This window comes from Helianthus annuus, chromosome 16 (assembly GCF_002127325.2).
Source record: "Helianthus annuus cultivar XRQ/B chromosome 16, HanXRQr2.0-SUNRISE, whole genome shotgun sequence".
NCBI lineage: Eukaryota > Viridiplantae > Streptophyta > Magnoliopsida > Asterales > Asteraceae > Helianthus > Helianthus annuus.
In genome coordinates, this window is record NC_035448.2 from 119,002,502 (window position 1) to 119,013,439 (window position 10,938).

Sequence of the window (10,938 nt, forward strand, 5' to 3'; positions counted from 1 at the left end):
TTTCTGACATCCTGGGTTGGTTTGGATGAAAGGAATGACTGAATCCGAAAACATTTCTTTTGATAACCTTTACTTAAGGTTATCCGTCTGTCTCAAGGCTTGAATGTATGCGTTAACTTACCACATAAATGTTTGTATCATTTAAAACATGCTTTTACTTTGCAAAACATAACTTTTTGATATACTCAAAATACTTTGTTTTGTACATTTTTACATTTGGTTTAAGTGAATACATATTTACTTAACATACATAACATTTGTTACATACACATGACTACATTTTGGGACTTTTTAAACATATGACAATGGTTTAGACAAGAACATTTGATGGTTGGTTTAAACATGGACTTTATACATTGGTGGTTTGTTTAATGACTTAAGTAACGATATGTGTGTAGTATGATACAAGCATGGCGGATACGCCGCTGGTACTGCCTATATATAAGTGCTTGTATTATATTACATGTCATAGCGTTATTTAAATCATTTAGTTTGGACTTATACATTTTTACACAAATAACACATTTTCACAAGACTTCGTTTTACAAAAACAACTTGCTTTATACAACTTATTTTTACTTGGTTATTCTTTTAGCCATACGTTATTCTTCTATTTATACATATCATTTGATTTTATCGCTTTTCAAATGATTTACAAAACAAAACATTTTACAAGGTTCATGACTAACTTTTATTAAACACTTTTCTTAAACCTAAGTCATGAATCCTATTTTCACAAAACCTATGTTACTCACAGGCATTTTTATGCTGACGTACCTATTTTCACATGTGTTTTTAGGAGTTGTTGCTTAGGATGCTGATCGTGACACGCTAGGGTGGACTCAGGCCTTAGTGACATAAAATGGAACTAGACTTAGTTTAATTATGTGATGTACTTTTGTTTTCTTTTTTTAAGACAATGTAGCATGTAGGTTCTTGTTTTGAACAATGTATTCCACCCTTGGGTGATGAATAAAATATTATATTAATTACCATGGTTGTGGAACAATAATTCTGTTACAACACTCCCCGACGTTTCCGCCACGATTTGATGTTTTACGTGGTCGGGGTGTGACACCATCCCCCTCTTTTAACATTATTTTCACGAAATTAGTAAAATAACGTTAAAATTAGTGCACTTTCACTTTTGCCCCCCGAGCGCCCACACATATGTACATTATATGCGCATACCGCAAGCGGGGTGTGTGTGTGTATATATATATATATATATATACATACATATATATATATATAGGGGATCGTTAAAATGAAAACCACCTCTAGTTGTAGAAACCATGAGAACCACTTTATGGCCCTTAGATCAACTAGATGGATGGATGTGATTAAAAGTAGTTAATATTAATATTAAAAGCTTTTTTCTTATTATGTCTTTAATATTATAATAAAAAGGGTATTTAAGTAAAATAACTCTATTTTGTCTTTTTATATATATATTAATTTTAAATCACTTTTTTGTCCTATTAATTAATTACTTTTTATTACTTTTATTTTTTAACATAATTTCTTTATTAAAAACATTTTTAAATTCAGATTTTTTAAAAAGATTTTTATACTTTTTACAATTTAAGTTTTACGTTAAACTTTTTACGTTTTTTTGACGCGCCGTTTTTAACGCCGTTTTTTAACGCGCCGTTTTTTTACGCGCCGTTTTTCAAGCGTAACGCGCCGTTATAACGCTGTTTTTTAACGCCGTTTTTTAACGCGCCGTTTTTAACGCCGTTTTTTACGCGCCGTTTTTCACACGCCGTTTCTTTTAAGGCGTCGTTTTTCTCAATCGGCGCTTTTTTAACACGCCGTTTCTAACGCACCGTTTTTAACGCGCCGTTTTTTAACGCCGTTTTTTAACGCGCCGTTCTCAATCAGCGTTTTTAACGCGCCGTTTTTTAAGGCCGTTTTTAACGCGCCGTTTTTTAACGCGTCGTTCTCAATCGGCGTTTTTAACGCGCCGTTTTTAACGCACCGATTTTTTAACGCGCCGTTTTTTAACGCCGTTTTTTAACACGCCGTTTTTTAACGCCGTTTTTTAACGCCGTTTTTCACGCGCCGTTTTTACGCGCCGTTTTTTAAAGGCGTCGTTTTTCTCAATCGGCGTTTTTTAACGCGCCGTTTTTTAACGCCGTCTTTTACGCGCTGTTTTTTACGCGCCGTTTTTACGCGCCGTTTTAACGCGCCGTTTTTTAAGTCTCGTTTTTCTCAGTCGGCATTTTTTTAACGCGCGGTTTTTTACACGTTTTTTACGCGCCGTTTTTTCCACGTTTTTTAACGCGCCAAATTTTTTACACGCTTTTTACACGCCGTTTTAACGCGTCGTTTTTCCGAAGTTTTTTAACGCGCCGTTTTTTTACACGCCGTTTTAAAAGCGCCGTTTTTTTTCACTTTTTTTAACGCGCCCCTTTTTGTACACTTTTTACGTTTTACGTTAAAAATTTAAACTTTTTTATGTTTTACGTTAAACTCTTTACGTTTTACGTAAAACTTTTTACGTTTTACATAAAACTTTTTACGTTTTACGAAAAACTTTTTACGTTTTACGTAAAACTTTTTACATTTTACGTTAAAAATTTAAACTTTTTACGTTTTACGTAAAAGTTTTTACGTTTTACCTTAAAATTTTCACGTTTTACGTTTTACGAAAAACTTACGAAAAAGTTTACGTAAAACTTACGAAAAAAATTTACGAAAAAGTTTACATAAAACTTACGAAAAACTTTTTACGTTTTACGTTTTACGTAAAACTTACGAAAAAATTTACGTAACACTTTTTACGCTTCATGTTTTTACGTTTTACGATAAAACGTTTTTACGCAAAACCGAACGCAACAGAAAATCGCCGTTTTTTACGTTAAATTTTTTACGTTTTAACGCTCCGTTCTTTTACGTTTTACGTTAAAATTTTTACGTTTTAACGCGCCGTTTTTTTACGTTTTACGTCAAAAAGTTTACGTTTTACGATAAAAAAGTTTACGTTTTAACGCGCCGGTTTTGTTACGTTTTATGCGCCGGTTTTTTACATTAACGTTTTTTTACGATTTACGTGCCGGTTTTTTACCTCAACATTTTTAACGTTTTTACGTTTTACGCGCCGGTTTTTTATGTTTTATTGTTTACGTTTTACGTAAACTTTTTACGTTTTATGTTTTACTTTTTACGTAACACTTTTTACGTTTTTTACGTTTTACGTAACACTTTTTACGTTATACGTTTTACGATTTACGTAAAACTTTTTACGTAAAACTTTTTACTGTTGCGTAAACCTTTTAACGTTTTACGTAAAACTTTTTACATGTTACGTTTAACGTTTTTACGTTAAAAAGTTTACATTTTACGTTAAAAAGTTTACGGTATAACTTTTTTTTTTACAAAACATTTTTACGCAAAAAACGAATGCTAAAAAATTTTTACGATTTACGTTTTACCTAACACTTTTTACGTTTTACAAAAAACTTTTTAAGTTTTACGTTAAACTTTTTACGTTTTACGTTTTACGTTAAAAAGTTTACGGTTTAACTTTTTTTTTAGAAGAACGTTTTTACGCAAAACCGAACGCACCCAGAAAATCGCACACTCGGGAGGTGTCTCAGATAGTTTGCTATCATCATCGACGCCTAAAAAAACGGGGTTTGGCTCAAAGTTTTTTATAATCAAGGCTGCAAAGTGGGGTTGCAGGTTCAAAAACCTACCCTCCACCATCCTCGCCGCGCCATCGTCATCAATTTGTCGGAAAAATTGTTTCGGACTTTCACTGCCAATCTCAACCCCCCAATATCAAAAACACAAATCAAAAACTGTTTCAAAAACACAAATCAAAAACTATCACTGCCAATCTCAACCCCCCCATGTAAAAAACACAAACCAATCACCGGCACCACCGACATCTACGGCACCACCGGCACCACCAACATCGACGGCACCACCGACATCAACGGGCACCATTGGCAATCAAACGAATTAACGGGCACCACCCAATATCAAAACCACAAACCAATCACCGGCACCACTGGCATCGACGGGCATCACAAGCCAATGGTGTAAAAGTTTTCTTGTTTCACAATCACAAGCCAACTGCAAAACAAAAAATTCAAAATAATCACCCTTATGTCGCACAAAGATTCAAACATTCAAAACAAAGATTCAAACAGGGGGACCACCGACAGCGACTACACCACCGACATCGACGGGACCACCGGCACCACCGACATCTACGGCACCACGGGCACCACCGACAATCGATGCCACCACCGGCAACACCGGTACAAAAAAAAAAGATTTCAGAAAACCCAGAAAATTGTTCCAACACATATCAAAATCTCAGCAAAAAAAAAAACTTAGAAAAACCCATAAAGTTCGTTACCCTTTTTGAAGTTCTGTTTCAAAAACCCAACATAATTTCAGAAAAAGCCACACTTCAAAAACCACAATTTAAAATATTCAATCTGTCAAGATAACTTACAAAAGAGATAGATACGGTGATTTCCCTTGATGCTCGAAATGTTTAGCCAATATAGACCATTCAATCGGGCCCCTTCTTCCACTTCAAAACAATTCCCAGTGCAGATTTATACAACTAACCACAAACTAAAAGCTTTCAAAACTCTGATTCACAAACAAATTTTTTGGCATGCACTTAAAATATTCAACCCAACCCTGTTTTGGCACTTAAAAACCATAACAAAACTATTAAGACACCAGATGGTGGCTGTTAAGACACCAGATCTGAGAAGGGTTATCGACGTGGTGTTGTTGCCGACGGCGGGTGGTGGTTGATGACGGGGACGTCACCGGTGTGGGTGTGGTGTTTGGGGGTCGCCGGAGAAACGAGCGGGGTGCCGGTGCGGGTGTGGTGTTTTTGGGGGGTCGCCGGTGTGGGATGTGCTGCCGGTAACTTGATCTGTGTACTCAGATGAAGATGATGAACATTTGATTTTTGATTTCTTGAGATGATTTGTGGGTGAACGGTGATGAGAGATCAGGGGTTTCAAGAGAGAGATAGATGAGAGATGAATTAATAAATGAGATTTGTGAGGTCTTTAAATGAAAGAGACAGAGGACAGAGACTGACAGAGACATATATGACAGTGTGTGGAAATGACTATAATACCCTTTATGTTGGCATATTCTAATTGGTTGAGAGTGGTTCTCACGGTTCTTACAACTGAAGGTGGTTTTCATTTTAGCGGCTCCCTATATATATATACATACATACACACACTTATATTATATTATATATATATATATATATACATACACACACTTATATTATATCCCTAACCATATTTGGACAATGGACGAAATCGGACATCGGACAAAATAACATATATATATATATATGTATATATATATATATGAGTAAATTGCCATTTTAGTCCCTGAGATTTGATCCAAATTGCCACTTTAGTACAAATAGTTTTTTTTCTCTTCTGCGTCCCTGACTTTTCCCATTTTTGCCATTTTGGACCAACTCATTAACCCAGTCAAAAAGTCCCAGTTAGCTCAGGGGTGTTTTGGTCAGTCTACAATTTTCTTTTTTCTTTTGTCATTTTCATCCAATCCCTTTTAAATATATCTTTTTTCTTTTAGTTATATATTATTATATATTAATAATTAGTATTGTATATATAACAATATATAAATACATAGATTATAGCCCCTTTCTCTTCCACCTCTGTGCACCAATGTCACCACCACCGTTCACTTTCTAATAAATATCTACGACTTTTCTATTTCTGTCCTACCCTTAGCGACAATCGGAGATGTCAACGTTACAGACTGGTCTAAGATACTGAAAGAAGATTATTGTCAATATATGAAGGTGAAACAAAGTCATCGACAATGATTCTGATAAGTTTGAAGATGGCGTGGTCACCGGATTCCGCCACACGAGGTTCTAGCGAGACAAATTGCGAGAACGAGAATCACATCGTTTTCCGTACACGAAGGAATTGGGTGGGGATAAAATGGACGAGATCTGAGTAAGATTATGAATGAAATTTGAGAGAATATAATTTTCAGGGATAGTATTCAGTATAGACGAAAATTGAAAAATTTTTTTATTACAAATTTACTAAATTAAAATGTTTTGGTTCTGTGATTTTGATTGTTAAATTGTTTGGATTTTGAGTGGGACTAAGAAGGATTTGATTTAGTTGTCATGAATCAGAAGACGAAGGAGTGAAGGATTTGTTTTTTGCCTTTGTTTTTAGAGGTTTTTTATAGGCTATAATTGGGGGAAGGTTGAATTAATGGAGGGAGTGGTGACAATGGGGAATTACGATTTATGGTTTTGTAAAAAAGAGTAAATTGAATGGTGGTGGTGACAATGGTGCACAGAGGCAGGTGGAACGATGGGATAGTGGTAACCGGTGATGGTTGGGGTAGTGACGGTGGCGGTGGTTTGGAGTAGTGACGGTCGTGGTGGTTTAGGTGTTGTGGAGGAGTTGTGGGTCGAAACTGGTAACCGGTGGTGGCTGTAGCGGTAGTGGTAGGGATGGTGGTGGTTGTAGCGGTAGTGACGGTGGTGGTGGTGGTGGTGGGTGGTGATGATGGCGAGGAGGAGGTGGAAATGATGGTGGCGGTGGAGGTGGAAGAGAAAGGGGCTGTAATCTATGTATTTATATATTGATATATATATATATATATACACAATAGTAATTATTAATATATAATAATATATACCTTCAAGAAAAAATATATATTTAAAAGGGATTTGATGAAAATGGCAAAAAGAAAAAAGAAAATTGTAGACTGACCAAAATACCCCTGAGCTAACTAGGATTTATTGATTGAGATAATGAGTTAGACCAAAATGGCAAAAATGGGAAACGTCAGGGACTCGGAGGAGAAAAAAAAACTATTTGGACTAAAGTAGCAATTTAGGCCAAACCTCAGAGACTAAAATGACACTTTACTCTATATATATATATTGAAGGAATAATACATATATCCTAAACCGACACTAAATACGTAATGAAAGTTCGGTAATAAACTAAGTATATTGTCACTGACAACGATCGCCATATCGTCACAACGAGGAACGTGTACATCTCACCGACGACACTTGGGCATTTTCGTCACGAAAATATATATTGACCACTACGACGACGAAGTCTAAAAATAAATATTTTTAGACACTTGGAAATACATATTTTCAACACTCCTAAATTCCGGAGAGTATAACACAAATAATCACTAAGTGAAATACATAAGTATATAAGTATACTCATACATACTAAATACTTACACTAAAACACTTAGTGAAATTGCAAAGTTACAAGAAATGTACATGTACACATATACGTATAAATACGACATAAATACCTACAATAAAATATACAAGTAAAGTATATACATGGTATACGTATACGTATGAATACGCAAGTATATAGGAATATACACAAATACACTTGTTGAAGTGTACACATACAAGAAATACCATACATGTACACCAACGTAAATACGTTGTTAAAAATGAATATTTTTAACTAATATATCTATTAAAGATATACACATACTAAAATGACACTTTACTCTATATATATATTGAAAGAATAATACTGTAACACCCCGTGTTTCGAAAGTCAAAGTCAAAGTCAAGATTTAAGTCGAAGGGAGACAAGATTGCTAATTGCGATCTGTCACTCCTTGCTCAATACCTGTTTTGACTTCTTTGACTTGTAGATAGTCTATTTTATGCTTAACGTTAGTTGTGTTATGTGGAGTACTTATTAATAATCGAGGTTTATTCGATATTTATCGCATATTTGATCACTTATCACTTATCGCAATCGCACTCGCAACTCGAATTACGCGTTCTGGATATTGTTTTATGTGTGCGTGTGCCTTATGTGTTACTTGTGCATGTTTACTTATGTTTATGTTGTGGTGATTAATCGAAACGCAATCGAAACTCAATCGCAATCGAATCGTAGGCGCTAAACGCAAGTCAATTAAGGATGATTGTATGTTGATATAGTAGTTGGGATTAAAAGTAATTTGAATAGGAAACTCTATCGCATCGCAGCGCTCGCAATCGCGATCGAAACGGCAAAACTCGTCGCACCGAACACTCAAATCAAGTGGCTAACCAACCAAGTGACCAGCCGATCGACCAGCCGTTCGATCGAGCTACCACTCGATCGACCAGCCATTCGACCGGGCTGCCACTCGATCGACCAGCCCTTTCCACTTTTGGTAAGCCTATAAATACCCCTGTCAACATCACAACTTACTACTTTTGCACTCTCCTGTCCGACCAGCGCTCCAACCTCACTTTTTCTTTGATTTCTCGCAATTCCAGTAAGATCTCAACCTATATCTTGTACTTTCTTGATCTACACGCACTCCTACACCTTTCTATCTTTTGAATCTTAACTTTTAACCGTGAAATCACTAGATTTGTGGTGTTCTAGAATGATGTCTTCATGGTGTTCTTGAGAACTTCATGTTTTGACTTCAATCAACCAAGAACAACATAGATCTGAACGATTTCCACACAAATAAACAAAGATCTTCCATAGATCTAAACATATTCATGGTGAAAAGGATTGAAAGATGGTTTTCTTACTTTCTTTCAACTCTTTTACACTCAATGCACTCAAAATCGATGGAATCGGGGTTTGTTCTAACCTTCTACTCCTTCTTGTTGATGTGTTGGTTCAAGATCTGGATTCTGTCCACGAGACCACCGATTTCGGGTTAACCAAGAACAACCGTCTTGAACCGGTTGACTAGCTGAACTTGGGTGATTCCTGTTCAATCGGGTCACTGGGGTCAACATTGAGTTCTGTTGATTAGCACGTTGTCACACCGTCTCAATAAAATGACGAACTATCAAAACAACCAAGTGTAAGACGACCAGAATGACCAGGACGGAATGCCGTCCGATCGGACTACCGTCCGATCGGATTGTCACCCGACCGGCTTGCACCTTGGCCCCACATTCAACTTTGATTTACCAAACCTTGAAGGGTGAATGTTGAATGAAGTGATGACCGATCGGATTACCACCCGAACGAACTACCACTCGACCATGTAATGTTCAGATTTCAATGCTTAAACAATTTTCAACATGTTCAATACCAGCAGGTTGCCACCCGATTGGACTACAATCCGATCGGGTAACAAACTGCTGTGAACTTGTTCTCACTAAAGTGTCCAACCAATCGGGTTGTCGTCTGATAGAACGTCCATCCGATCGACCGACTTGAAAGGTAGAGATACTTCTATGTTTTCAAAATGCTACAACGAAAACTTTAAAAGACTAGCCATCATACACAAACACATCCTTCCCAAAGGAAGTAACAATCCACTCGAAAGGTCACCCGATCGGATGACCATCCGAGCGGACTGTCACCCGAACGACCGGCTATCTGATCGGACTACCATCTGATCGAACTACTGTCCGACCTACTTGCACTTGTATCGTTTTACGCGTCGCTTCTCGTTATGCTATCATTCTGATCAGGCTAACCTTACTCTCTAGCGCTCCCTTCAATCCATCAATCGCTGTGAGTATACTCGGTCCCTTTTTGCTTTACGCACTTTTGGGTGTTACATACGTACTTATTCTAAATCACATCAAACACACTACGAAATACTTTAATCGCTAACCAATTACCGCATGTTATACGTGACTTAATGAATGCTTGTTTGTTATGTTTACACATGGAATGTTGTCTACCTGCCTTAGCAATGATAGTACTATTTGTTTTTACTCAGCACCTGTTCACTCAGGTGTTGTTAAGGACAATTTGTTACATGGCTCACAGTGGTGAGTGTGTATTACGAACTGCCTTGAGCAGTCAACTCACAGTCATTGGTATCGATAGGTTCATGTCGATAACTAACATGCCTCATTTTACACTGTGTACGTGCTGGTTTTACGTAAAAAATTTGAACTCTATTATATCTATTAAACTTGTATGCTCACATTTACACTATGTGTATTGACTTTTACTTTAACGTATGTGACAGGTGCTTAGGATGCTTATTTGCTTAGCTTGCTGTGAAATCGAGGCTAGAAAGACCTAGATCAATAAACAATTGTCTGTAATAAAATCTAAGTTGTCGGAACAGAACAATTTGACTAGATCTTGTCTGTAATAATTGTGTTATCTTTTATGACATGGTATGGGACGTGTTGCTTTAAAAAATTGGTAATTATAGTTGATATGGAAACTTCTGGACAATCTGTTTCGCTCAGTGCCGCGCCCCGATGATTCCGCCATCGGTTGGGGTGTGACAGATTGGTATCAGGGCCATAACTATAGGGAATTAGGCAAGACTCGACCTAGTCCGGGTCGATGTCTTAGAAAACGACCTAGTCTATAGTTAGGTACCAACATACCGACTTGTGCGTACCCTTAGGGGTATCGTACGAGCTAGATTGCTATTCTCGCTATTCTCGCTTACGCTACACTATCACTGCACTCAAATTTCAAAAATGAACTAGTGATCAGGTCGAGATTAGGCGTGAAAACCGCAAACTCTCGACTAAGTTGCTTGTTCAATCCGCATTTTTATCTATATACACGAGAAATTGCGTTGAATTAGGAGTGAAATCCATACTTTGGCGCATAATTCTCTTCCATTTTATCAAAACAGGAACGAAGTTGTTAAGTCAGGGGTGAAACCCGAACCTTGACGACCTGTTCCGATCTCTATTTTTGATTTTACAAAGCTCTCACCAGAGTCTCGACGGACTCCAACGACTTGAAGTCACGATATGACTAGAAGGATGCGTGCCGATTGCCCAGATTCGAGGCGTGAGCAAAGTCTCGAAGGCCAAAGTGTGTACGAAAAGTCCTTGTGAATAGTCGAATCACTTTGGTTAGTCGATGTCTAATAGCCTCAGACAATCTATTTCTCGATTTTCTTATGTGTTTTGATTCTGAGCTCGCTATTGCCGACTCTGATATTTGT